Source organism: Styela clava, chromosome 15 (genome assembly GCF_964204865.1).
Source record: "Styela clava chromosome 15, kaStyClav1.hap1.2, whole genome shotgun sequence".
In the NCBI taxonomy this organism is placed as follows: Eukaryota; Metazoa; Chordata; class Ascidiacea; order Stolidobranchia; family Styelidae; genus Styela; species Styela clava.
Window position 1 is genome coordinate 8,032,933 of NC_135264.1, and position 18,442 is coordinate 8,051,374.

The following is an 18,442-nucleotide window of genomic DNA, read 5'->3' on the forward strand; positions in this document are numbered from 1 at the left end:
CGGCGACAAAAAGCCTACGACACTCGGTATTCCCAGCCGGTCACCCATGCAAGTACTAACCGAGCCCGACATTGCTTAACTTCCGAGATCGAACGAGATCGGGTGCATTCAACGTGGTATGGTTGTAGGCGATAAAGAAGTAGTCTATTCGGCTATTTGTATTTCGCAGTTGTTGGAAAACAGAGCAAAATCGAATGAAACGGCGACGAAAAGCCTACGACACTCGGTATTCCCAGCCGGTCACCCATGCAAGTACTAACCGAGCCCGACATTGCTTAACTTCTGAGATCGAACGAGATCGGGTGCATTCAACGTGGTATGGTTGTAGGCGATAAAGTAGTAGTCTATTCGGCTATTTGTATTTCGCAGTTGTTGGAAAACAGAGCAAAATCGAATGAAACGGCGACGAAAAGCCTACGACACTCGGTATTCCCAGCCGGTCACCCATGCAAGTACTAACCGAGCCCGACATTGCTTAACTTCCGAGATCGAACGAGATCGAGTGCATTCAACGTGGTATGGTTGTAGGCGATAAAGTAGTAGTCTATTCGGCTATTTGTATTTTGCAGTTGTTGGAAAACAGAGCAAAATCGAATGAAGCGGCGACGAAAAGCCTACGACACTCGGTATTCCCAGCCGGTCACCCATGCAAGTACTAACCGAGCCCGACATTGCTTCTTCCGAGATCGAACGAGATCGGGTGCATTCAACGTGGTATGGTTGTAGTCGATAAAGTAGTAGTCTGTTCTGCTATTTGTATTTTGCAGTTGTTAGAAAACAGAGAAAAAACGAATGGAACGGCGACGAAAAAAAAGCCTACGACACTCGGTATTCCCAGCCGGTCACCCATGCAAGTACTAACCGAGCCCGACATTGCTTAACTTCCGGGATCGAACGAGATCGGGTGCATTCAACGTGGTATGGTTGTAGGCAATAAAGTAGTAGTCTATTTGGCTATTTGTATTTCGCAGTTGTTGGAAAACAGAGCAAAATCGAATGAAACGGCGACGAAAAGCCTACGACACTCGGTATTCCCAGCCGGTCACCCATGCAAGTACTAACCGAGCCCGACATTGCTTAACTTCCGAGATCGAACGAGATCGGGTGCATTCAACGTGGTATGGTTGTAGGCGATAAAGTAGTAGTCTATTCGGCTATTTGTATTTAGCAGTTGTTGGAAAACAGAGCAAAATCGAATGAAACGGCGACGAAAAGCCTACGACACTCGGTATTCCCAGCCGGTCACCCATGCAAGTACTAACCGAGCCAGATATTGCTTAACTTCCAACATCGAACGATAACGGGTGCATTCAACGTGGTATGGTTGTAGGCGATAAAGTAGTAGTCTATTCGGCTATTTGTATTTCGCAGTTGTTGGAAAACAGAGCAAAATCGAATGAAACGGCGACGAAAAGCCTACGACACTCGGTATTCCCAGCCGGTCACCCATGCAAGTACTAACCGAGCCCGACATTGCTTAACTTCCGAGATCGAACGAGATCGGGTGCATTCAACGTGGTATGGTTGTAGGCGATAAAGTAGTAGTCTATTCGGCTATTTGTATTTAGCAGTTGTTGGAAAACAGAGCAAAATCGAATGAAACGGCGACGAAAAGCCTACGACACTCGGTATTCCCAGCCGGTCACCCATGCAAGTACTAACCGAGCCAGACATTGCTTAACTTCCGAGATCGAACGAGATCGGGTGCATTCAACGTGGTATGGTTGTATGCGATAAAGTAGTAGTCTATTCGGCTATTTGTATTTCGCAGTTGTTGGAAAATAGAGCAAAATCGAATGAAACGGCGACGAAAAGCCTACGACACTCGGTATTCCCAGCCGGTCACCCATGCAAGTACTAACCGAGCCCGACATTGCTTAACTTCCGAGATCGAACGATAACGGGTGCATTCAACGTGGTATGCTTGTAGGCGATAAAGTAGTAGTCTATTCGGCTATTTGTATTTCGCAGTTGTTGGAAAACAGAGCAAAATCGAATGAAACGGCGACGAAAAGCCTACGACACTCGGTATTCCCAGCCGGTCACCCATGCAAGTACTAACCAAGCCCGTCATTGCTTAACTTCCGAGATCGAACAAGATCGGGAGCATTCAACGTGGTATGGTTGTAGGCGATGAAGTAGTAGTCTATTCGGCTATTTGTATTTCGCAGTTGTTAGAAAACACAGCAAAATCGAATGAAACGACGACGAAAAGCTTACGACACTCGGTATTCCCAGCCTGTCACCCATGCAAGTACTAACCGAACCCGACATTGCTCAACTTCCGAGATCGACGAGATCGGGTGCATTCAACGTGGTATGGTTGTAGGCGATAAAGTAGTAGTCTATTCGGCTATTTGTATTTCGCAGTTGTTGGAAAACAGAGCAAAATCGAATGAAACGGCGACGAAAAGCCTACGACACTCGGTATTCCCAGCCGGTCACCCATGCAAGTACTAACCGAGCCCGACATTGCTTAACTTCCGAGATCGAACGAGATCGGGTGCATTCAACGTGGTATGGTTGTAGGCGATAAAGTAGTAGTCTATTCGGCTATTTGTATTTAGCAGTTGTTGGAAAACAGAGCAAAATCGAATGAAACGGCGACGAAAAGCCTACGACACTCGGTATTCCCAGCCGGTCACCCATGCAAGTACTAACCGAGCCAGACATTGCTTAACTTCCGAGATCGAACGAGATCGGGTGCATTCAACGTGGTATGGTTGTAGGCGATAAAGTAGTAGTCTATTCGGCTATTTGTATTTCGCAGTTGTTGGAAAATAGAGCAAAATCGAATGAAACGGCGACGAAAAGCCTACGACACTCGGTATTCCCAGCCGGTCACCCATGCAAGTACTAACCGAGCCCGACATTGCTTAACTTCCGAGATCGAACGATAACGGGTGCATTCAACGTGGTATGCTTGTAGGCGATAAAGTAGTAGTCTATTCGGCTATTTGTATTTCGCAGTTGTTGGAAAACAGAGCAAAATCGAATGAAACGGCGACGAAAAGCCTACGACACTCGGTATTCCCAGCCGGTCACCCATGCAAGTACTAACCAAGCCCGTCATTGCTTAACTTCCGAGATCGAACAAGATCGGGAGCATTCAACGTGGTATGGTTGTAGGCGATGAAGTAGTAGTCTATTCGGCTATTTGTATTTCGCAGTTGTTAGAAAACACAGCAAAATCGAATGAAACGACGACGAAAAGCTTACGACACTCGGTATTCCCAGCCTGTCACCCATGCAAGTACTAACCGAACCCGACATTGCTCAACTTCCGAGATCGACGAGATCGGGTGCATTCAACGTGGTATGGTTGTAGGCGATAAAGTAGTAGTCTATTCGGCTATTTGTATTTCGCAATTGTTGGAAAACAGAGCAAAATCGAATGAAACGGCGACGAAAAGCCTACGACACTCGGTATTCCCAGCCGGTCACCCATGCAAGTACATACATGCAACTGACATTGCTTAACTTCCGAGATCGAACGATAACGGGTGCATTCAACGTGGTGTGGTTGTAGGCGATAAAGTAGTAGTCTATTCGGCTATTTGTATTTTGCAGTTGTTGGAAAACAGAGCAAAATCGAATGAAACGGCGACAAAAAGACTACGACACTCGGTATTCCCAGCCGGTCACCCATGCAAGTACTAACCGAGCCCGACATTGCTTAACTTCCGAGATCGAACGAGATCGGGTGCATTCAACGTGGTATAGTTGTAGGCGATAAAGTAGTAGTCTATTCGGCTATTTGTATTTCGCAGTTGTTGGAAAACAGAGCAAAATCGAATGAAACGGCGACGAAAAGCCTACGACACTCGGTATTCCCAGCCGGTCACCCATGCAAGTAGTAACCGAGCCCGACATTGCTTAACTTCCGAGATCGAACGATAACGGGTGCATTCAACGTGGTATGGTTGTAGGCGATAAAGTAGTAGTGTATTCGGCTATTTGTATTTCGCAGTTGTTGGAAAACAGAGCAAAATCGAATGAAACGGCGACAAAAAGCCCACGACACTCGGTATTCCCAGCCGGTCACCCATGCAAGTACTAACCGAGCCCGACATTGCTTAACTTCCGAGATCGAACGAGATCGGGTGCATTCAACGTGGTATGGTTGTAGGCGATAAAGTAGTAGTCTATTCGGCTATTTGTATTTCGCAGTTGTTGGAAAACAGAGCAAAATCGAATGAAACGGCGACAAAAAGCCTACGACACTCGGTATTCCCAGCCGGTCACCCATGCAAGTACTAACCGAGCCCGACATTGCTTAACTTCCGAGATCGAACGAGATCGGGTGCATTCAACGTGGTATGGTTTTAGGCGATAAAGAAGTAGTCTATTCGGCTATTTGTATTTCGCAGTTGTTGGAAAACAGAGCAAAATCGAATGAAACGGCGACGAAAAGCCTACGACACTCGGTATTCCCAGCCGGTCAGCCATGCAAGTACTAACCGAGCCCGACATTGCTTAACTTCCGAGATCGAACGAGATCGGGTGCATTCAACGTGGTATGGTTGTAGGCGATAAAGTAGTAGTCTATTCGGCTATTTGTATTTCGCAGTTGTTGGAAAACAGAGCAAAATCGAATGAAACGGCGACGAAAAGCCTACGACACTCGGTATTCCCAGCTGGACACCCATGCAAGTACTAACCGAGCCCGACATTGCTTAACTTCCGAGATCGAACGAGATCGAGTGCATTCAACGTGGTATGGTTGTAGGCGATAAAGTAGTAGTCTATTCGGCTATTTGTATTTTGCAGTTGTTGGAAAACAGAGCAAAATCGAATGAAGCGGCGACGAAAAGCCTACGACACTCGGTATTCCCTGCCGGTCACCCATGCAAGTACTAACCGAGCCCGACATTGCTTAACTTCCGAGATCGAACGAGATCGGGTGCATTCAACGTGGTATGGTTGTAGTCGATAAAGTAGTAGTCTGTTCTGTTATTTGTATTTTGCAGTTGTTAGAAAACAGAGAAAAAACGAATGGAACGGCGACGAAAAAAAAGCCTACGACACTCGGTATTCCCAGCCGGTCACCCATGCAAGTACTAACCGAGCCCGACATTGCTTAACTTCCGAGATCGAACGAGATCGGGTGCATTCAACGTGGTATGGTTGTAGGCGATAAAGTAGTAGTCTATTCGGCTATTTGTATTTAGCAGTTGTTGGAAAACAGAGCAAAATCGAATGAAACGGCGACGAAAAGCCTACGACACTCGGTATTCCCAGCCGGTCACCCATGCAAGTACTAACCGAGCCCGACATTGCTTAACTTCCGAGATCGAACGATAACGGGTGCATTCAACGTGGTATGCTTGTAGGCGATAAAGTAGTAGTCTATTCGGCTATTTGTATTTCGCAGTTGTTGGAAAACAGAGCAAAATCGAATGAAACGGCGACGAAAAGCCTACGACACTCGGTATTCCCAGCCGGTCACCCATGCAAGTACTAACCAAGCCCGTCATTGCTTAACTTCCGAGATCGAACAAGATCGGGAGCATTCAACGTGGTATGGTTGTAGGCGATGAAGTAGTAGTCTATTCGGCTATTTGTATTTCGCAGTTGTTAGAAAACACAGCAAAATCGAATGAAACGACGACGAAAAGCTTACGACACTCGGTATTCCCAGCCTGTCACCCATGCAAGTACTAACCGAACCCGACATTGCTCAACTTCCGAGATCGACGAGATCGGGTGCATTCAACGTGGTATGGTTGTAGGCGATAAAGTAGTAGTCTATTCGGCTATTTGTATTTCGCAGTTGTTGGAAAACAGAGCAAAATCGAATGAAACGGCGACGAAAAGCCTACGACACTCGGTATTCCCAGCCGGTCACCCATGCAAGTACTAACCGAGCCCGACATTGCTTAACTTCCGAGATCGAACGAGATCGGGTGCATTCAACGTGGTATGGTTGTAGGCGATAAAGTAGTAGTCTATTCGGCTATTTGTATTTAGCAGTTGTTGGAAAACAGAGCAAAATCGAATGAAACGGCGACGAAAAGCCTACGACACTCGGTATTCCCAGCCGGTCACCCATGCAAGTACTAACCGAGCCAGACATTGCTTAACTTCCGAGATCGAACGAGATCGGGTGCATTCAACGTGGTATGGTTGTAGGCGATAAAGTAGTAGTCTATTCGGCTATTTGTATTTCGCAGTTGTTGGAAAATAGAGCAAAATCGAATGAAACGGCGACGAAAAGCCTACGACACTCGGTATTCCCAGCCGGTCACCCATGCAAGTACTAACCGAGCCCGACATTGCTTAACTTCCGAGATCGAACGATAACGGGTGCATTCAACGTGGTATGCTTGTAGGCGATAAAGTAGTAGTCTATTCGGCTATTTGTATTTCGCAGTTGTTGGAAAACAGAGCAAAATCGAATGAAACGGCGACGAAAAGCCTACGACACTCGGTATTCCCAGCCGGTCACCCATGCAAGTACTAACCAAGCCCGTCATTGCTTAACTTCCGAGATCGAACAAGATCGGGAGCATTCAACGTGGTATGGTTGTAGGCGATGAAGTAGTAGTCTATTCGGCTATTTGTATTTCGCAGTTGTTAGAAAACACAGCAAAATCGAATGAAACGACGACGAAAAGCTTACGACACTCGGTATTCCCAGCCTGTCACCCATGCAAGTACTAACCGAACCCGACATTGCTCAACTTCCGAGATCGACGAGATCGGGTGCATTCAACGTGGTATGGTTGTAGGCGATAAAGTAGTAGTCTATTCGGCTATTTGTATTTCGCAATTGTTGGAAAACAGAGCAAAATCGAATGAAACGGCGACGAAAAGCCTACGACACTCGGTATTCCCAGCCGGTCACCCATGCAAGTACTAACCGAGCCCGACATTGCTTAACTTCCGACATCGAACGATAACGGGTGCATTCAACGTGGTATGGTTGTAGGCGATAAAGTAGTAGTCTATTCGGCTATTTGTATTTCGCAGTTGTTGGAAAACAGAGCAAAATCGAATGAAACGGCGACGAAAAGCCTACGACACTCGGTATTCCCAGCCGGTCACCCATGCAAGTACTAACCGAGCCCGACATTGCTTAACTTCCGAGATCGAACGAGATCGGGTGCATTCAACGTGGTATGGTTGTAGGCGATAAAGTAGTAGTCTATTCGGCTATTTGTATTTAGCAGTTGTTGGAAAACAGAGCAAAATCGAATGAAACGGCGACGAAAAGCCTACGACACTCGGTATTCCCAGCCGGTCACCCATGCAAGTACTAACCGAGCCAGACATTGCTTAACTTCCGAGATCGAACGAGATCGGGTGCATTCAACGTGGTATGGTTGTAGGCGATAAAGTAGTAGTCTATTCGGCTATTTGTATTTCGCAGTTGTTGGAAAATAGAGCAAAATCGAATGAAACGGCGACGAAAAGCCTACGACACTCGGTATTCCCAGCCGGTCACCCATGCAAGTACTAACCGAGCCCGACATTGCTTAACTTCCGAGATCGAACGATAACGGGTGCATTCAACGTGTTATGGTTGTAGGCGATAAAGTAGTAGTCTATTCGGCTATTTGTATTTCGCAGTTGTTGGAAAACAGAGCAAAATCGAATGAAACGGCGAAAAAAAGCCTACGACACTCGGTATTCCCAGCCGGTCACCCATGCAAGTACTAACCGAGCGCGACATTGCTTAACTTCCGAGATCGAACGAGATCGGGTGCATTCAACGTGGTATGGTTGTAGGCGATAAAGTAGTCGTCTATTCGGCTATTTGTATTTCGCAGTTGTTGGAAAACAGAGCAAAATCGAATGAAACGGCGACGAAAAGCCTACGACACTCGGTATTCCCTGCCGGTCACCCATGCAAGTACTAACCGAGCCCGACATTGCTTAACTTCCGAGATCGAGCGAGATCGGGTGCATTCAACGTGGTATGGTTGTAGGCGATAAAGTAGTGGTCTATTCGGCTATTTGTATTTCGCAGTTGTTGGAAAACAAAGCAAAATCGAATGAAACGCGACAAAAAGCCTACGACACTCGGTATTCCCAGCCGGTCACCCATGCAAGTACTAACCGAGCCCGACATTGCTTAACTTCCGAGATCGAACGAGATCGGGTGCATTCAACGTGGTATGGTTGTAGGCGATAAAGTAGTAGTCTATTCGGCTATTTGTATTTAGCAGTTGTTGGAAAACAGAGCAAAATCGAATGAAACGGCGACGAAAAGCCTACGACACTCGGTATTCCCAGCCGGTCACCCATGCAAGTACTAACCGAGCCAGACATTGCTTAACTTCCGAGATCGAACGAGATCGGGTGCATTCAACGTGGTATGGTTGTAGGCGATAAAGTAGTAGTCTATTCGGCTATTTGTATTTCGCAGTTGTTGGAAAATAGAGCAAAATCGAATGAAACGGCGACGAAAAGCCTACGACACTCGGTATTCCCAGCCGGTCACCCATGCAAGTACTAACCGAGCCCGACATTGCTTAACTTCCGAGATCGAACGATAACGGGTGCATTCAACGTGGTATGCTTGTAGGCGATAAAGTAGTAGTCTATTCGGCTATTTGTATTTCGCAGTTGTTGGAAAACAGAGCAAAATCGAATGAAACGGCGACGAAAAGCCTACGACACTCGGTATTCCCAGCCGGTCACCCATGCAAGTACTAACCAAGCCCGTCATTGCTTAACTTCCGAGATCGAACAAGATCGGGAGCATTCAACGTGGTATGGTTGTAGGCGATGAAGTAGTAGTCTATTCGGCTATTTGTATTTCGCAGTTGTTAGAAAACACAGCAAAATCGAATGAAACGACGACGAAAAGCTTACGACACTCGGTATTCCCAGCCTGTCACCCATGCAAGTACTAACCGAACCCGACATTGCTCAACTTCCGAGATCGACGAGATCGGGTGCATTCAACGTGGTATGGTTGTAGGCGATAAAGTAGTAGTCTATTCGGCTATTTGTATTTCGCAATTGTTGGAAAACAGAGCAAAATCGAATGAAACGGCGACGAAAAGCCTACGACACTCGGTATTCCCAGCCGGTCACCCATGCAAGTACTAACCGAGCCCGACATTGCTTAACTTCCGACATCGAACGATAACGGGTGCATTCAACGTGGTATGGTTGTAGGCGATAAAGTAGTAGTCTATTCGGCTATTTGTATTTCGCAGTTGTTGGAAAACAGAGCAAAATCGAATGAAACGGCGACGAAAAGCCTACGACACTCGGTATTCCCAGCCGGTCACCCATGCAAGTACTAACCGAGCCCGACATTGCTTAACTTCCGAGATCGAACGAGATCGGGTGCATTCAACGTGGTATGGTTGTAGGCGATAAAGTAGTAGTCTATTCGGCTATTTGTATTTAGCAGTTGTTGGAAAACAGAGCAAAATCGAATGAAACGGCGACGAAAAGCCTACGACACTCGGTATTCCCAGCCGGTCACCCATGCAAGTACTAACCGAGCCAGACATTGCTTAACTTCCGAGATCGAACGAGATCGGGTGCATTCAACGTGGTATGGTTGTAGGCGATAAAGTAGTAGTCTATTCGGCTATTTGTATTTCGCAGTTGTTGGAAAATAGAGCAAAATCGAATGAAACGGCGAAGAAAAGCCTACGACACTCGGTATTCCCAGCCGGTCACCCATGCAAGTACTAACCGAGCCCGACATTGCTTAACTTCCGAGATCGAACGATAACGGGTGCATTCAACGTGTTATGGTTGTAGGCGATAAAGTAGTAGTCTATTCGGCTATTTGTATTTCGCAGTTGTTGGAAAACAGAGCAAAATCGAATGAAACGGCGACAAAAAGCCTACGACACTCGGTATTCCCAGCCGGTCACCCATGCAAGTACTAACCGAGCGCGACATTGCTTAACTTCCGAGATCGAACGAGATCGGGTGCATTCAACGTGGTATGGTTGTAGGCGATAAAGTAGTCGTCTATTCGGCTATTTGTATTTCGCAGTTGTTGGAAAACAGAGCAAAATCGAATGAAACGGCGACGAAAAGCCTACGACACTCGGTATTCCCTGCCGGTCACCCATGCAAGTACTAACCGAGCCCGACATTGCTTAACTTCCGAGATCGAGCGAGATCGGGTGCATTCAACGTGGTATGGTTGTAGGCGATAAAGTAGTGGTCTATTCGGCTATTTGTATTTCGCAGTTGTTGGAAAACAAAGCAAAATCGAATGAAACGCGACAAAAAGCCTACGACACTCGGTATTCCCAGCCGGTCACCCATGCAAGTACTAACCGAGCCCGACATTGCTTAACTTCCGAGATCGAACGAGATCGGGTGCATTCAACGTGGTATGGTTGTAGGCGATAAAGTAGTAGTCTATTCGGCTATTTGTATTTCGCAGTTGTTGGAAAACAGAGCAAAAATCGAATGAAACGGCGACGAAAAGCCTACGACACTCGGTATTCCCAGCCGGTCACCCATGCAAGTACTAACCGAGCCCGACATTGCTTAACTTCCGAGATCGAACGAGAACGGGTGCATTCAACGTGGTATTGTTGTAGGCGATAAAGTAGTAGTCTATTCGGCTATTTGTATTTCGCAGTTGTTGGAAAACAGAGCAAAATCGAATGAAACGGCGACAAAAAGCCTACGACACTCGGTATTCCCAGCCGGTCACCCATGCAAGTACTAACCGAGCCCGACATTGCTTAACTTCCGAGATCGAACGAGATTGGGTGCATTCAACGTGGTATGGTTGTAGGCGATAAAGTAGTAGTCTATTCGGCTATTTGTATTTCGCAGTTGTTGGAAAACAGAGCAAAATCGAATGAAACGGCGACGAAAAGCCTACGACACTCGGTATTCCCAGCCGGCCACCCATGCAAGTACTAACCGAGCCCGACATTGCTTAACTTCCGAGATCGAACGATAACGAGTGCATTCAACGTGGTATGGTTGTAAGCGATAAAGTAGTAGTCTATTCGGCTATTTTTATTTCACAGTTGTTGGAAAACAGAGCAAAATCGAATGAAACGGCGACAAAAAGCCTACGACACTCGGTATTCCCAGCCGGTCACCCATGCAAGTACTAACCGAGCCCGACATTGCTTAACTTCCGAGATCGAACGAGATCGGGTGCATTCAACGTGGTATGGTTGTAGGCGATAAAGAAGTAGTCTATTCGGCTATTTGTATTTCGCAGTTGTTGGAAAACAGAGCAAAATCGAATGAAACGGCGACAAAAAGCCTACGACACTCGGTATTCCCAGCCGGTCACCCATGCAAGTACTAACCGAGCCCGACATTGCTTAACTTCCGAGATCAAACGAGAACGGGTGCATTCAACGTGGTATTGTTGTAGGCGATAAAGTAGTAGTCTATTCGGCTATTTGTATTTCGCAGTTGTTGGAAAACAAAGCAAAATCGAATGAAACGGCGACAAAAAGCCTACGACACTCGGTATTACCAGCCGGTCACCCATGCAAGTACTAACCGAGCCCGACATTGCTTAACTTCCGAGATCGAACGAGATCGGGTGCTTTCAACGTGGTATGGTTGTAGGCGATAAAGTAGTAGTCTATTCGGCTATTTGTATTTCGCAGTTGTTGGAAAACAGAGCAAAATCGAATGAAACGGCGACGAAAAGCCTACGACACTCGGTATTCCCAGCCGGTCACCCATGCAAGTACTAACCGAGCCCGACATTGCTTAACTTCCGAGATCGAACGAGATCGGGTGCATTCAACGTGGTATGGTTGTAGTCGATAAAGTAGTGGTCTGTTCTGCTATTTGTATTTTGCAGTTGTTAGAAAACAGAGAAAAAACGAATGGAACGGCGACGAAAAAAAAGCCTACGACACTCGGTAGTCCCAGCCGGTCACCCATGCAAGTACTAACCGAGCCCGACATTGCTTAACTTCCGGGATCGAACGATATCGGGTGCATTCAACGTGGTATGGTTGTAGGCAATAAAGTAGTAGTCTATTCGGCTATTTGTATTTCGCAGTTGTTGGAAAACAGAGCAAAATCGAATGAAACGGCGACGAAAAAAAAGCCTACGACACTCGGTATTCCCAGCCGGTCACCCATGCAAGTACTAACCGAGCCCGACATTGCTTAACTTCCGAGATCGAACGAGATCGGGTGCATTCAACGTGGTATGGTTGTAGGCAATAAAGTAGTAGTCTATTCGGCTATTTGTATTTCGCAGTTGTTGGAAAACAGAGCAAAATCGAATGAAACGGCGAGGAAAAGCCTACGACACTCGGTATTCCCAGCCGGTCACCCATGCAAGTACTAACCGAGCCCGACATTGCTTAACTTCCGAGATCGAACGAGATCGGGTGCATTCACCGTGGTATGGTTGTAGGCGATAAAGTAGTAGTCTATTCGGCTATTTGTATTTCGCAGTTGTTAGAAAACAGAGCAAAATCGAATGAAACGGCGACGAAAAGCCTACGACACTCGGTATTCCCAGCCGGTCACCCATGCAAGTACTAACCAAGACCGACATTGCTTAACTTCCGAGATCGAACAAGATCGGGAGCATTCAACGTGGTATGGTTGTAGGCGATGACGTAGTAGTCTATTCGGCTATTTGTATTTCGCAGTTGTTAGAAAACACAGCAAAATCGAATGAAACGACGACGAAAAGCTTACGACACTCGGGATTCCCAGCCTGTCACCCATGCAAGTACTAACCGAACCCGACATTGCTTAACTTCCGAGATCGACGAGATCGGGTGCATTCAACGTGGTATGGTTGTAGGCGATAAAGTAGTAGTCTATTCGGCTATTTGTATTTCGCAGTTGTTGGAAAACAGAGCAAAATCGAATGAAACGGCGACGAAAAGCCTACGACACTCGGTATTCCCAGCCGGTCACCCATGCAAGTACTAACCGAGCTCGACATTGCTTAACTTCCGAGATCAAACGAGATCGGGTGTATTCAACGTGGTATGGTTGTAGGCGATAAAGTAGTAGTCTATTCGGCTATTTGTATTTCGCAGTTGTTGGAAAACAGAGAAAAATCGAATGAAACGGCGACGAAAAGCCTACGACACTCGGTATTCCCAGCCGGTCACCCATGCAAGTACTAACCGAGCCCGACATTGCTTAACTTCCGAGATCGAACGAGATCGGGTGCATTCAACGTGGTATGGTTGTAGGCGATAAAGTAGTAGTCTATTCGGCTATTTGTATTTTGCAGTTGTTGGAAAACAGAGCAAAATCAAATGAAACGGCGACGAAAAGCCTACGACACTCGGTATTCCCAGCCGGTCACCCATGCAAGTACTAACCGAGCCCGACATTGCTTAACTTCCGAGATCAAACGAGATCGGGTGCAGTCAACGTGGTATGGTTGTAGGCGATAAAGTAGTAGTCTATTCGGCTATTTGTATTTCGCAGTTGTTGGAAAACAGAGCAAAATCGAATGAAGCGGCGACGAAAAGCCTACGACACTCGGTATTCCCAGCCGGTCACCCATGCAAGTACTAACCGAGCCCGACATTGCTTAACTTCCGAGATCGAACGAGATCGGGTGCATTCAACGTGGTATGGTTGTAGTCGATAAAGTAGTAGTCTGTTCTGCTATTTGTATTTTGCAGTTGTTAGAAAACAGAGAAAAACGAATGGAACGGCGACGAAAAAAAAGCCTACGACACTCGGTATTCCCAGCCGGTCACCCATGCAAGTACTAACCGAGCCCGACATTGCTTAACTTCCGAGATCGAACGAGATCGGGTGCATTCAACGTGGTATGGTTGTAGGCAATAAAGTAGTAGTCTATTCGGCTATTTGTATTTCGCAATTGTTAGAAAACAGAGCAAAATCGAATGAAACTGCGACGAAAAGCCTACGATACTCGGTATTCCCAGCCGGTCACCCATGCAAGTTCTAACCTAGCCCGACATTGCTTAACTTCCGAGATCGAACGAGATCGGGTGCATTCACCGTGGTATGGTTGTAGGCGATAAAGTAGTAGTCTATTCGGCTATTTGTATTTCGCAGCTGTTAGAAAACAGAGCAAAATCGAATGAAACGGCGACGAAAAGCCTACGACACTCGGTATTCCCAGCCGGTCACCCATGCAAATACTAACCAAGCCCGACATTGCTTAACTTCCGATGTCGAACAAGATCGGGTGCATTCAACGTGGTATGGTTGTAGGCGATAAAGTAGTAGTCCATTCGGCTATTTGTATTTCGCAGTTGTTAGAAAACAGAGCAAAATCGAATGAAACGGCGACGAAAAGCCTACGACACTCGGTATTCCCAGCCGGTCACCCATGCAAGTACTAACCGAGCCCGACATTGCCTAACTTCCGAGATCGAACGATAACGGGTGCATTCAACGTGGTATGGTTGTAGGCGATAAAGTAGTAGTGTATTCGGCTATTTGTATTTCGCAGTTGTTGGAAAACAGAGCAAAATCGAATGAAACGGCGACAAAAAGCCTACGACACTCGGTATTCCCAGCCGGTCACCCATGCAAGTACTTACCGAGCCCGACATTGCTTAACTTCCGCGATCGAACGAGATCGGGTGCATTCAACGTGGTATGGTTGTAGGCGATAAAGTAGTAGTCTATTCTGCTATTTGTATTTCGCAGTTGTTGGAAAACAGAGCAAAATCGAATGAAACGGCGACGAAGAGCCTACGACACTCGGTATTCCCAGCCGGTCACCCATGCAAGTACTAACCGAGCCCGACATTGCTTAACTTCCGAGATCGAACGAGATCGGGTGCATTCAACGTGGTATGGTTGTAGGCGATAAAGTAGTAGTCTATTCGGCTATTTGTATTTCGCAGTTGTTGGAAAACAGAGCAAAATCGAATGAAACGGCGACGAAAAGCCTACGACACTCGGTATTCCCAGCCGGTCACCCATGCAAGTACTAACCAAGCCCGACATTGCTTAACTTCCGAGATCAAACGAGATCGGGTGCATTCAACGTGGTATGGTTGTAGGCGATAAAGTAGTAGTCTATTCGGCTATTTGTATTTCGCAGTTGTTGGAAAACAGAGCAAAATCGAATGAAACGGCGACGAAAAGCCTACGACACTCGGTATTCCCAGCCGGTCACCCATGCAAGTACTAACCGAGCCCGACATTGCTTAACTTCCGAGATCGAACGAGATCGGGTGCATTCAACGTGGTATGGTTGTAGTCGATAAAGTAGTAGTCTGTTCTGCTATTTGTATTTTGCAGTTGTTAGAAAACAGAGAAAAAACGAATGGAACGGCGACGAAAAAAAAGCCTCCGACACTCGGTATTCCCAGCCGGTCACCCATACAAGTACTAACCGAGCCCGACATTGCTTAACTTCCGGGATCGAACGAGATCGGGTGCATTCAACGTGGTATGGTTGTAGGCAATAAAGTAGTGGTCTATTCGGCTATTTGTATTTCGCAGTTGTTGGAAAACAGAGCAAAATCGAATGAAACGGCGACGAAAAAAAAGCCTACGACACTCGGTATTCCCAGCCGGTCACCCATGCAAGTACTAACCGAGCCCGACATTGCTTAACTTCCGAGATCGAACGAGATCGGGTGCATTCAACCTGGTATGGTTGTAGGCGATGAAGTAGTAGTCTATTCGGCTATTTGTATTTCGCAGTTGTTAGAAAACACAGCAAAATCGAATGAAACGGCGACGAAAAGCCTACGACACTCGGTATTCCCAGCCGGTCACCCATGCAAGTACTAACCAAGCCCGACATTGCTTAACTTCCGAGATCGAACAAGATCGGGAGCATTCAACGTGGTATGGTTGTAGGCGATGAAGTAGTAGTCTATTCGGCTATTTGTATTTCGCAGTTGTTAGAAAACACAGCAAAATCGAATGAAACGACGACGAAAAGCTTACGACACTCGGTATTCCTAGCCGGTCACCTATCCATGCAAGTACTAACCGAGCTCGACATTGCTTAACTTCCGAGATCGAACGAGATCGGGTGCATTCAACGTGGTATGGTTGTTTGTCATAAAGTAGTAGTCTATTCGGCTATTTGTATTTTGCAGTTGTTGGAAAACAGAGCAAAATCGAATGAAACGGCGACGAAAAGCCTACGACACTCGGTATTCCCAGCCGGTCACCCATGCAAGTACTAACCGAGCCCGACATTGCTTAACTTCCGAGATCGAACGAGATCGGGTGCATTCAACGTGGTATGGTTGTAGGCGATAAAGTAGTAGTCTATTCGGCTATTTGTATTTCGCAGTTGTTGGAAAACAGAGCAAAATCGAATGAAGCGGCGACGAAAAGCCAACGACACTCGGTATTCCCAGCCGGTCACCCATGCAAGTACTAACCGAGCCCGACATTGCTTAACTTCCGAGATCGAACGAGATCGGGTGCATTCAACGTGGTATGGTTGTAGTCGATAAAGTAGTAGTCTGTTCTGCTATTTGTATTTTGCAGTTGTTAGAAAACAGAGAAAAAACTAATGGAAAGGCGACGAAAGAAAAGCCTACGACACTCGGTATTCCCAGCCGGTCACCCATGCAAGTACTAACCGAGCCCGACATTGCTTAACTTTCGAGATCGAACGAGATCGGGTGCATTCAACGTGGTATGGTTGTAGTCGATAAAGTAGTAGTCTGTTCTGCTATTTGTATTTTGCAGTTGTTAGAAAACAGAGAAAAAAGGAATGGAACGGCGACGAAAAAAAAGCCTACGACACTCGGTATTCCCAGCCGGTCACCCATGCAAGTACTAACCGAGCCCGACATTGCTCAACTTCCGAGATCGAACGAGATCGGGTGCATTCAACGTGGTATGGTTGTAGGCAATAAAGTAGTAGTCTATTCGGCTATTTGTATTTCGCAGTTGTTAGAAAACAGAGCAAAATCGAATGAAACGGCGACGAAAAGCCTACGACACTCGGTATTCCCAGCCGGTCACCCATGCAAGTACTAACCTAGCCCGACATTGCTTAACTTCCGAGATCGAACGAGATCGGGTGCATTCACCGTGGTATGGTTGTAGGCGATAAAGTGGTAGTCTATTCGGCTATTTGTATTTCGCAGCTGTTAGAAAACAGAGCAAAATCGAATGAAACGACGACGAAAAGCCTACGACACTCGGCATTCCCAGCCGGTCACCCATGCAAGTACTAACCAAGCCCGACATTGCTTAACTTCCGAGATCGAACAAGATCGGGTGCATTCAACGTGGTATGGTTGTAGGCGATAAAGTAGTAGTCTATTCGGCTATTTGTATTTCGCAGTTGTTAGAAAACACAGCAAAATCGAATGAAACGACGACGAAAAGCTTACGACACTCGGTATTCCCAGCCGGTCACCCATGCAAGTACTAACCGAACCCGACATTGCTTAACTTCCGAGATCGACGAGATCGGGTGCATTCAAAGTGGTATGGTTGTAGGCGATAAAGTAGTAGTCTATTCGGCTATTTGTATTTCGCAATTGTTAGAAAACAGAGCAAAATCGAATGAAACGGCGACGAAAAGCCTACGACACTCGGTATTCCCAGCCGGTCACCCAAGCAAGTACTAACCGAGCCCGACATTGCTTAACTTCCGAGATCGAACGAGATCGGGTGCATTCAACGTGGTATGGTTGTAGGCGATAAAGTAGTAGTCTATTCGGCTATTTGTATTTCGCAGTTGTTGGAAAACAGAGCAAAATCGAATTAAACGGCGACGAAAAGCCTACGACACTCGGTATTCCCAGCCGGTCACCCATGCAAGTACTAACCTAGCCCGACATTGCTTAACTTCCGAGATCGAACGAGATCGGGTGCATTCAACGTGGTATGGTTGTAGGCGATAAAGTAGTAGTCTATTCGGCTATTTGTATTTCGCAGTTGTTGGAAAACAGAGCAAAAACGAATGGAACGGCGACGAAAAAAAAGCCTACGACACTCGGTATTCCCAGCCGGTCACCCATGCAAGTACTAACCGAGCCCGACATTGCTTAACTTCCGAGATCGAACGATAACGGGTGCATTCAACGTGGTATGGTTGTAGGCGATAAAGTAGTAGTCTATTCGGCTATTTGTATATCGCAGTTGTTGGAAAACAGAGCAAAATCGAATGAAACGGCGACAAAAAGCCTACGACACTCGGTATTCCCAGCCGGTCACCCATGCAAGTACTAACCGAGCCCGACATTGCTTAACTTCCGAGATCGAACGAGATCGGGTGCATTCAACGTGGTATGGTTGTAGGCGATAAAGCAGTAGTCTATTCGGCTATTTGTATTTCGCAGTTGTTGGAAAACAGAGCAAAATCGAATGAAACGGCGACGAAAAGCCTACGACACTCGGTATTCCAAGCCGGTCACCCATGTAAGTACTAACCGAGCCCGACATTGCTTAACTTCCGAGATCGAACGAGATCGGGTGCATTCAACGTGGTATGGTTGTAGGCGATAAAGTAGTAGTCTATTCGGCTATTTGTATTTCGCAGTTGTTGGAAAACAGAGCAAAATCGAATGAAACGGCGACG

The 18,442-nt window shown here is 46.6% G+C and overlaps 62 non-coding genes and 29 pseudogenes across 62 annotated transcripts; all 91 read right to left on the reverse strand.

Annotated features, from left to right (window-relative positions):
- Positions 1-11: 11 nt before the first annotated feature.
- On the reverse strand, positions 12-130 carry LOC144413942 (5S ribosomal RNA). The gene has a single exon (XR_013469832.1). It is a non-coding gene; the product is annotated as a 5S ribosomal RNA (ribosomal RNA).
- Positions 131-211: 81 nt separating this feature from the next.
- LOC144416007 (5S ribosomal RNA) lies at positions 212-330 on the reverse strand. The gene has a single exon (XR_013471901.1). It is a non-coding gene; the product is annotated as a 5S ribosomal RNA (ribosomal RNA).
- Positions 331-411: 81 nt separating this feature from the next.
- On the reverse strand, positions 412-530 carry LOC144414879 (5S ribosomal RNA). The gene has a single exon (XR_013470770.1). It is a non-coding gene; the product is annotated as a 5S ribosomal RNA (ribosomal RNA).
- Positions 531-611: 81 nt separating this feature from the next.
- LOC144412154 (5S ribosomal RNA) lies at positions 612-728 on the reverse strand (annotated as a pseudogene).
- Positions 729-813: 85 nt separating this feature from the next.
- Positions 814-932, reverse strand: LOC144416339 (5S ribosomal RNA). Its single transcript, XR_013472231.1, has one exon. It is a non-coding gene; the product is annotated as a 5S ribosomal RNA (ribosomal RNA).
- Positions 933-1,013: 81 nt separating this feature from the next.
- LOC144413943 (5S ribosomal RNA) lies at positions 1,014-1,132 on the reverse strand. The gene has a single exon (XR_013469833.1). It is a non-coding gene; the product is annotated as a 5S ribosomal RNA (ribosomal RNA).
- Positions 1,133-1,213: 81 nt separating this feature from the next.
- Positions 1,214-1,332, reverse strand: LOC144413094 (5S ribosomal RNA; annotated as a pseudogene).
- Positions 1,333-1,413: 81 nt separating this feature from the next.
- On the reverse strand, positions 1,414-1,532 carry LOC144413944 (5S ribosomal RNA). The gene has a single exon (XR_013469834.1). It is a non-coding gene; the product is annotated as a 5S ribosomal RNA (ribosomal RNA).
- Positions 1,533-1,613: 81 nt separating this feature from the next.
- LOC144417472 (5S ribosomal RNA) lies at positions 1,614-1,732 on the reverse strand (annotated as a pseudogene).
- Positions 1,733-1,813: 81 nt separating this feature from the next.
- LOC144411944 (5S ribosomal RNA) lies at positions 1,814-1,932 on the reverse strand (annotated as a pseudogene).
- Positions 1,933-2,013: 81 nt separating this feature from the next.
- LOC144416983 (5S ribosomal RNA) lies at positions 2,014-2,132 on the reverse strand. The gene has a single exon (XR_013472875.1). It is a non-coding gene; the product is annotated as a 5S ribosomal RNA (ribosomal RNA).
- An 81-nt stretch (positions 2,133-2,213) lies between these two features.
- On the reverse strand, positions 2,214-2,331 carry LOC144413003 (5S ribosomal RNA; annotated as a pseudogene).
- An 81-nt stretch (positions 2,332-2,412) lies between these two features.
- On the reverse strand, positions 2,413-2,531 carry LOC144413945 (5S ribosomal RNA). The gene has a single exon (XR_013469835.1). It is a non-coding gene; the product is annotated as a 5S ribosomal RNA (ribosomal RNA).
- An 81-nt stretch (positions 2,532-2,612) lies between these two features.
- Positions 2,613-2,731, reverse strand: LOC144416567 (5S ribosomal RNA). The gene has a single exon (XR_013472460.1). It is a non-coding gene; the product is annotated as a 5S ribosomal RNA (ribosomal RNA).
- An 81-nt stretch (positions 2,732-2,812) lies between these two features.
- On the reverse strand, positions 2,813-2,931 carry LOC144411945 (5S ribosomal RNA; annotated as a pseudogene).
- An 81-nt stretch (positions 2,932-3,012) lies between these two features.
- Positions 3,013-3,131, reverse strand: LOC144416984 (5S ribosomal RNA). Its single transcript, XR_013472876.1, has one exon. It is a non-coding gene; the product is annotated as a 5S ribosomal RNA (ribosomal RNA).
- An 81-nt stretch (positions 3,132-3,212) lies between these two features.
- LOC144413005 (5S ribosomal RNA) lies at positions 3,213-3,330 on the reverse strand (annotated as a pseudogene).
- A 282-nt stretch (positions 3,331-3,612) lies between these two features.
- Positions 3,613-3,731, reverse strand: LOC144415881 (5S ribosomal RNA). The gene has a single exon (XR_013471775.1). It is a non-coding gene; the product is annotated as a 5S ribosomal RNA (ribosomal RNA).
- An 81-nt stretch (positions 3,732-3,812) lies between these two features.
- LOC144411938 (5S ribosomal RNA) lies at positions 3,813-3,931 on the reverse strand (annotated as a pseudogene).
- Positions 3,932-4,012: 81 nt separating this feature from the next.
- On the reverse strand, positions 4,013-4,131 carry LOC144414809 (5S ribosomal RNA). The gene has a single exon (XR_013470699.1). It is a non-coding gene; the product is annotated as a 5S ribosomal RNA (ribosomal RNA).
- An 81-nt stretch (positions 4,132-4,212) lies between these two features.
- On the reverse strand, positions 4,213-4,331 carry LOC144416592 (5S ribosomal RNA). Its single transcript, XR_013472485.1, has one exon. It is a non-coding gene; the product is annotated as a 5S ribosomal RNA (ribosomal RNA).
- Positions 4,332-4,412: 81 nt separating this feature from the next.
- On the reverse strand, positions 4,413-4,531 carry LOC144415767 (5S ribosomal RNA). The gene has a single exon (XR_013471660.1). It is a non-coding gene; the product is annotated as a 5S ribosomal RNA (ribosomal RNA).
- An 81-nt stretch (positions 4,532-4,612) lies between these two features.
- On the reverse strand, positions 4,613-4,731 carry LOC144415921 (5S ribosomal RNA). The gene has a single exon (XR_013471815.1). It is a non-coding gene; the product is annotated as a 5S ribosomal RNA (ribosomal RNA).
- An 81-nt stretch (positions 4,732-4,812) lies between these two features.
- LOC144416513 (5S ribosomal RNA) lies at positions 4,813-4,931 on the reverse strand. Its single transcript, XR_013472406.1, has one exon. It is a non-coding gene; the product is annotated as a 5S ribosomal RNA (ribosomal RNA).
- Positions 4,932-5,016: 85 nt separating this feature from the next.
- On the reverse strand, positions 5,017-5,135 carry LOC144413946 (5S ribosomal RNA). Its single transcript, XR_013469836.1, has one exon. It is a non-coding gene; the product is annotated as a 5S ribosomal RNA (ribosomal RNA).
- An 81-nt stretch (positions 5,136-5,216) lies between these two features.
- Positions 5,217-5,335, reverse strand: LOC144411946 (5S ribosomal RNA; annotated as a pseudogene).
- An 81-nt stretch (positions 5,336-5,416) lies between these two features.
- On the reverse strand, positions 5,417-5,535 carry LOC144416985 (5S ribosomal RNA). Its single transcript, XR_013472877.1, has one exon. It is a non-coding gene; the product is annotated as a 5S ribosomal RNA (ribosomal RNA).
- Positions 5,536-5,616: 81 nt separating this feature from the next.
- LOC144413006 (5S ribosomal RNA) lies at positions 5,617-5,734 on the reverse strand (annotated as a pseudogene).
- An 81-nt stretch (positions 5,735-5,815) lies between these two features.
- LOC144413947 (5S ribosomal RNA) lies at positions 5,816-5,934 on the reverse strand. The gene has a single exon (XR_013469837.1). It is a non-coding gene; the product is annotated as a 5S ribosomal RNA (ribosomal RNA).
- Positions 5,935-6,015: 81 nt separating this feature from the next.
- LOC144416568 (5S ribosomal RNA) lies at positions 6,016-6,134 on the reverse strand. The gene has a single exon (XR_013472461.1). It is a non-coding gene; the product is annotated as a 5S ribosomal RNA (ribosomal RNA).
- Positions 6,135-6,215: 81 nt separating this feature from the next.
- Positions 6,216-6,334, reverse strand: LOC144411947 (5S ribosomal RNA; annotated as a pseudogene).
- An 81-nt stretch (positions 6,335-6,415) lies between these two features.
- On the reverse strand, positions 6,416-6,534 carry LOC144416986 (5S ribosomal RNA). The gene has a single exon (XR_013472878.1). It is a non-coding gene; the product is annotated as a 5S ribosomal RNA (ribosomal RNA).
- An 81-nt stretch (positions 6,535-6,615) lies between these two features.
- On the reverse strand, positions 6,616-6,733 carry LOC144413007 (5S ribosomal RNA; annotated as a pseudogene).
- Positions 6,734-6,814: 81 nt separating this feature from the next.
- LOC144412190 (5S ribosomal RNA) lies at positions 6,815-6,933 on the reverse strand (annotated as a pseudogene).
- Positions 6,934-7,014: 81 nt separating this feature from the next.
- LOC144413948 (5S ribosomal RNA) lies at positions 7,015-7,133 on the reverse strand. Its single transcript, XR_013469838.1, has one exon. It is a non-coding gene; the product is annotated as a 5S ribosomal RNA (ribosomal RNA).
- An 81-nt stretch (positions 7,134-7,214) lies between these two features.
- LOC144416569 (5S ribosomal RNA) lies at positions 7,215-7,333 on the reverse strand. Its single transcript, XR_013472462.1, has one exon. It is a non-coding gene; the product is annotated as a 5S ribosomal RNA (ribosomal RNA).
- An 81-nt stretch (positions 7,334-7,414) lies between these two features.
- Positions 7,415-7,533, reverse strand: LOC144412214 (5S ribosomal RNA; annotated as a pseudogene).
- An 81-nt stretch (positions 7,534-7,614) lies between these two features.
- LOC144416825 (5S ribosomal RNA) lies at positions 7,615-7,733 on the reverse strand. Its single transcript, XR_013472718.1, has one exon. It is a non-coding gene; the product is annotated as a 5S ribosomal RNA (ribosomal RNA).
- Positions 7,734-7,814: 81 nt separating this feature from the next.
- Positions 7,815-7,933, reverse strand: LOC144416781 (5S ribosomal RNA). Its single transcript, XR_013472674.1, has one exon. It is a non-coding gene; the product is annotated as a 5S ribosomal RNA (ribosomal RNA).
- An 80-nt stretch (positions 7,934-8,013) lies between these two features.
- Positions 8,014-8,132, reverse strand: LOC144413949 (5S ribosomal RNA). Its single transcript, XR_013469839.1, has one exon. It is a non-coding gene; the product is annotated as a 5S ribosomal RNA (ribosomal RNA).
- Positions 8,133-8,213: 81 nt separating this feature from the next.
- Positions 8,214-8,332, reverse strand: LOC144416570 (5S ribosomal RNA). The gene has a single exon (XR_013472463.1). It is a non-coding gene; the product is annotated as a 5S ribosomal RNA (ribosomal RNA).
- Positions 8,333-8,413: 81 nt separating this feature from the next.
- On the reverse strand, positions 8,414-8,532 carry LOC144411948 (5S ribosomal RNA; annotated as a pseudogene).
- An 81-nt stretch (positions 8,533-8,613) lies between these two features.
- On the reverse strand, positions 8,614-8,732 carry LOC144416988 (5S ribosomal RNA). Its single transcript, XR_013472880.1, has one exon. It is a non-coding gene; the product is annotated as a 5S ribosomal RNA (ribosomal RNA).
- An 81-nt stretch (positions 8,733-8,813) lies between these two features.
- Positions 8,814-8,931, reverse strand: LOC144413008 (5S ribosomal RNA; annotated as a pseudogene).
- Positions 8,932-9,012: 81 nt separating this feature from the next.
- LOC144412191 (5S ribosomal RNA) lies at positions 9,013-9,131 on the reverse strand (annotated as a pseudogene).
- An 81-nt stretch (positions 9,132-9,212) lies between these two features.
- Positions 9,213-9,331, reverse strand: LOC144413950 (5S ribosomal RNA). The gene has a single exon (XR_013469840.1). It is a non-coding gene; the product is annotated as a 5S ribosomal RNA (ribosomal RNA).
- Positions 9,332-9,412: 81 nt separating this feature from the next.
- Positions 9,413-9,531, reverse strand: LOC144416571 (5S ribosomal RNA). The gene has a single exon (XR_013472464.1). It is a non-coding gene; the product is annotated as a 5S ribosomal RNA (ribosomal RNA).
- Positions 9,532-9,612: 81 nt separating this feature from the next.
- Positions 9,613-9,731, reverse strand: LOC144412215 (5S ribosomal RNA; annotated as a pseudogene).
- Positions 9,732-9,812: 81 nt separating this feature from the next.
- LOC144416826 (5S ribosomal RNA) lies at positions 9,813-9,931 on the reverse strand. Its single transcript, XR_013472719.1, has one exon. It is a non-coding gene; the product is annotated as a 5S ribosomal RNA (ribosomal RNA).
- An 81-nt stretch (positions 9,932-10,012) lies between these two features.
- LOC144416782 (5S ribosomal RNA) lies at positions 10,013-10,131 on the reverse strand. Its single transcript, XR_013472675.1, has one exon. It is a non-coding gene; the product is annotated as a 5S ribosomal RNA (ribosomal RNA).
- Positions 10,132-10,211: 80 nt separating this feature from the next.
- On the reverse strand, positions 10,212-10,330 carry LOC144413952 (5S ribosomal RNA). Its single transcript, XR_013469842.1, has one exon. It is a non-coding gene; the product is annotated as a 5S ribosomal RNA (ribosomal RNA).
- Positions 10,331-10,412: 82 nt separating this feature from the next.
- On the reverse strand, positions 10,413-10,531 carry LOC144417045 (5S ribosomal RNA). The gene has a single exon (XR_013472937.1). It is a non-coding gene; the product is annotated as a 5S ribosomal RNA (ribosomal RNA).
- An 81-nt stretch (positions 10,532-10,612) lies between these two features.
- On the reverse strand, positions 10,613-10,731 carry LOC144416493 (5S ribosomal RNA). Its single transcript, XR_013472386.1, has one exon. It is a non-coding gene; the product is annotated as a 5S ribosomal RNA (ribosomal RNA).
- Positions 10,732-10,812: 81 nt separating this feature from the next.
- On the reverse strand, positions 10,813-10,931 carry LOC144412438 (5S ribosomal RNA; annotated as a pseudogene).
- Positions 10,932-11,012: 81 nt separating this feature from the next.
- On the reverse strand, positions 11,013-11,131 carry LOC144413953 (5S ribosomal RNA). Its single transcript, XR_013469843.1, has one exon. It is a non-coding gene; the product is annotated as a 5S ribosomal RNA (ribosomal RNA).
- An 81-nt stretch (positions 11,132-11,212) lies between these two features.
- Positions 11,213-11,331, reverse strand: LOC144417236 (5S ribosomal RNA). Its single transcript, XR_013473129.1, has one exon. It is a non-coding gene; the product is annotated as a 5S ribosomal RNA (ribosomal RNA).
- Positions 11,332-11,412: 81 nt separating this feature from the next.
- LOC144416108 (5S ribosomal RNA) lies at positions 11,413-11,531 on the reverse strand. Its single transcript, XR_013472002.1, has one exon. It is a non-coding gene; the product is annotated as a 5S ribosomal RNA (ribosomal RNA).
- Positions 11,532-11,612: 81 nt separating this feature from the next.
- LOC144415301 (5S ribosomal RNA) lies at positions 11,613-11,731 on the reverse strand. Its single transcript, XR_013471193.1, has one exon. It is a non-coding gene; the product is annotated as a 5S ribosomal RNA (ribosomal RNA).
- Positions 11,732-11,816: 85 nt separating this feature from the next.
- LOC144412269 (5S ribosomal RNA) lies at positions 11,817-11,935 on the reverse strand (annotated as a pseudogene).
- An 85-nt stretch (positions 11,936-12,020) lies between these two features.
- LOC144413954 (5S ribosomal RNA) lies at positions 12,021-12,139 on the reverse strand. The gene has a single exon (XR_013469844.1). It is a non-coding gene; the product is annotated as a 5S ribosomal RNA (ribosomal RNA).
- An 81-nt stretch (positions 12,140-12,220) lies between these two features.
- On the reverse strand, positions 12,221-12,339 carry LOC144415678 (5S ribosomal RNA). Its single transcript, XR_013471571.1, has one exon. It is a non-coding gene; the product is annotated as a 5S ribosomal RNA (ribosomal RNA).
- An 81-nt stretch (positions 12,340-12,420) lies between these two features.
- Positions 12,421-12,539, reverse strand: LOC144417498 (5S ribosomal RNA; annotated as a pseudogene).
- Positions 12,540-12,620: 81 nt separating this feature from the next.
- LOC144412677 (5S ribosomal RNA) lies at positions 12,621-12,738 on the reverse strand (annotated as a pseudogene).
- Positions 12,739-12,819: 81 nt separating this feature from the next.
- LOC144416693 (5S ribosomal RNA) lies at positions 12,820-12,938 on the reverse strand. The gene has a single exon (XR_013472586.1). It is a non-coding gene; the product is annotated as a 5S ribosomal RNA (ribosomal RNA).
- Positions 12,939-13,019: 81 nt separating this feature from the next.
- LOC144413955 (5S ribosomal RNA) lies at positions 13,020-13,138 on the reverse strand. Its single transcript, XR_013469845.1, has one exon. It is a non-coding gene; the product is annotated as a 5S ribosomal RNA (ribosomal RNA).
- Positions 13,139-13,219: 81 nt separating this feature from the next.
- LOC144415071 (5S ribosomal RNA) lies at positions 13,220-13,338 on the reverse strand. Its single transcript, XR_013470963.1, has one exon. It is a non-coding gene; the product is annotated as a 5S ribosomal RNA (ribosomal RNA).
- Positions 13,339-13,419: 81 nt separating this feature from the next.
- On the reverse strand, positions 13,420-13,538 carry LOC144415302 (5S ribosomal RNA). The gene has a single exon (XR_013471194.1). It is a non-coding gene; the product is annotated as a 5S ribosomal RNA (ribosomal RNA).
- Positions 13,539-13,622: 84 nt separating this feature from the next.
- LOC144413956 (5S ribosomal RNA) lies at positions 13,623-13,741 on the reverse strand. Its single transcript, XR_013469846.1, has one exon. It is a non-coding gene; the product is annotated as a 5S ribosomal RNA (ribosomal RNA).
- Positions 13,742-13,822: 81 nt separating this feature from the next.
- On the reverse strand, positions 13,823-13,941 carry LOC144418054 (5S ribosomal RNA; annotated as a pseudogene).
- An 81-nt stretch (positions 13,942-14,022) lies between these two features.
- On the reverse strand, positions 14,023-14,141 carry LOC144418073 (5S ribosomal RNA; annotated as a pseudogene).
- Positions 14,142-14,222: 81 nt separating this feature from the next.
- On the reverse strand, positions 14,223-14,341 carry LOC144412173 (5S ribosomal RNA; annotated as a pseudogene).
- Positions 14,342-14,422: 81 nt separating this feature from the next.
- LOC144416944 (5S ribosomal RNA) lies at positions 14,423-14,541 on the reverse strand. Its single transcript, XR_013472836.1, has one exon. It is a non-coding gene; the product is annotated as a 5S ribosomal RNA (ribosomal RNA).
- An 81-nt stretch (positions 14,542-14,622) lies between these two features.
- On the reverse strand, positions 14,623-14,741 carry LOC144413957 (5S ribosomal RNA). Its single transcript, XR_013469847.1, has one exon. It is a non-coding gene; the product is annotated as a 5S ribosomal RNA (ribosomal RNA).
- An 81-nt stretch (positions 14,742-14,822) lies between these two features.
- LOC144414394 (5S ribosomal RNA) lies at positions 14,823-14,941 on the reverse strand. The gene has a single exon (XR_013470284.1). It is a non-coding gene; the product is annotated as a 5S ribosomal RNA (ribosomal RNA).
- An 81-nt stretch (positions 14,942-15,022) lies between these two features.
- Positions 15,023-15,141, reverse strand: LOC144415304 (5S ribosomal RNA). The gene has a single exon (XR_013471196.1). It is a non-coding gene; the product is annotated as a 5S ribosomal RNA (ribosomal RNA).
- Positions 15,142-15,226: 85 nt separating this feature from the next.
- LOC144417682 (5S ribosomal RNA) lies at positions 15,227-15,345 on the reverse strand (annotated as a pseudogene).
- An 85-nt stretch (positions 15,346-15,430) lies between these two features.
- Positions 15,431-15,549, reverse strand: LOC144416212 (5S ribosomal RNA). The gene has a single exon (XR_013472106.1). It is a non-coding gene; the product is annotated as a 5S ribosomal RNA (ribosomal RNA).
- An 81-nt stretch (positions 15,550-15,630) lies between these two features.
- Positions 15,631-15,749, reverse strand: LOC144416437 (5S ribosomal RNA). The gene has a single exon (XR_013472330.1). It is a non-coding gene; the product is annotated as a 5S ribosomal RNA (ribosomal RNA).
- Positions 15,750-15,830: 81 nt separating this feature from the next.
- LOC144413077 (5S ribosomal RNA) lies at positions 15,831-15,953 on the reverse strand (annotated as a pseudogene).
- An 81-nt stretch (positions 15,954-16,034) lies between these two features.
- On the reverse strand, positions 16,035-16,153 carry LOC144413958 (5S ribosomal RNA). Its single transcript, XR_013469848.1, has one exon. It is a non-coding gene; the product is annotated as a 5S ribosomal RNA (ribosomal RNA).
- An 81-nt stretch (positions 16,154-16,234) lies between these two features.
- Positions 16,235-16,353, reverse strand: LOC144416728 (5S ribosomal RNA). Its single transcript, XR_013472621.1, has one exon. It is a non-coding gene; the product is annotated as a 5S ribosomal RNA (ribosomal RNA).
- An 85-nt stretch (positions 16,354-16,438) lies between these two features.
- On the reverse strand, positions 16,439-16,557 carry LOC144416774 (5S ribosomal RNA). The gene has a single exon (XR_013472667.1). It is a non-coding gene; the product is annotated as a 5S ribosomal RNA (ribosomal RNA).
- Positions 16,558-16,642: 85 nt separating this feature from the next.
- On the reverse strand, positions 16,643-16,761 carry LOC144416237 (5S ribosomal RNA). Its single transcript, XR_013472130.1, has one exon. It is a non-coding gene; the product is annotated as a 5S ribosomal RNA (ribosomal RNA).
- Positions 16,762-16,842: 81 nt separating this feature from the next.
- Positions 16,843-16,961, reverse strand: LOC144414928 (5S ribosomal RNA). The gene has a single exon (XR_013470820.1). It is a non-coding gene; the product is annotated as a 5S ribosomal RNA (ribosomal RNA).
- An 81-nt stretch (positions 16,962-17,042) lies between these two features.
- On the reverse strand, positions 17,043-17,161 carry LOC144416255 (5S ribosomal RNA). The gene has a single exon (XR_013472148.1). It is a non-coding gene; the product is annotated as a 5S ribosomal RNA (ribosomal RNA).
- Positions 17,162-17,242: 81 nt separating this feature from the next.
- On the reverse strand, positions 17,243-17,360 carry LOC144418212 (5S ribosomal RNA; annotated as a pseudogene).
- An 81-nt stretch (positions 17,361-17,441) lies between these two features.
- Positions 17,442-17,560, reverse strand: LOC144414670 (5S ribosomal RNA). Its single transcript, XR_013470560.1, has one exon. It is a non-coding gene; the product is annotated as a 5S ribosomal RNA (ribosomal RNA).
- Positions 17,561-17,641: 81 nt separating this feature from the next.
- LOC144413772 (5S ribosomal RNA) lies at positions 17,642-17,760 on the reverse strand. The gene has a single exon (XR_013469663.1). It is a non-coding gene; the product is annotated as a 5S ribosomal RNA (ribosomal RNA).
- An 85-nt stretch (positions 17,761-17,845) lies between these two features.
- Positions 17,846-17,964, reverse strand: LOC144417921 (5S ribosomal RNA; annotated as a pseudogene).
- Positions 17,965-18,045: 81 nt separating this feature from the next.
- LOC144413959 (5S ribosomal RNA) lies at positions 18,046-18,164 on the reverse strand. The gene has a single exon (XR_013469849.1). It is a non-coding gene; the product is annotated as a 5S ribosomal RNA (ribosomal RNA).
- Positions 18,165-18,245: 81 nt separating this feature from the next.
- LOC144415852 (5S ribosomal RNA) lies at positions 18,246-18,364 on the reverse strand. The gene has a single exon (XR_013471746.1). It is a non-coding gene; the product is annotated as a 5S ribosomal RNA (ribosomal RNA).
- Positions 18,365-18,442: the final 78 nt, after the last annotated feature.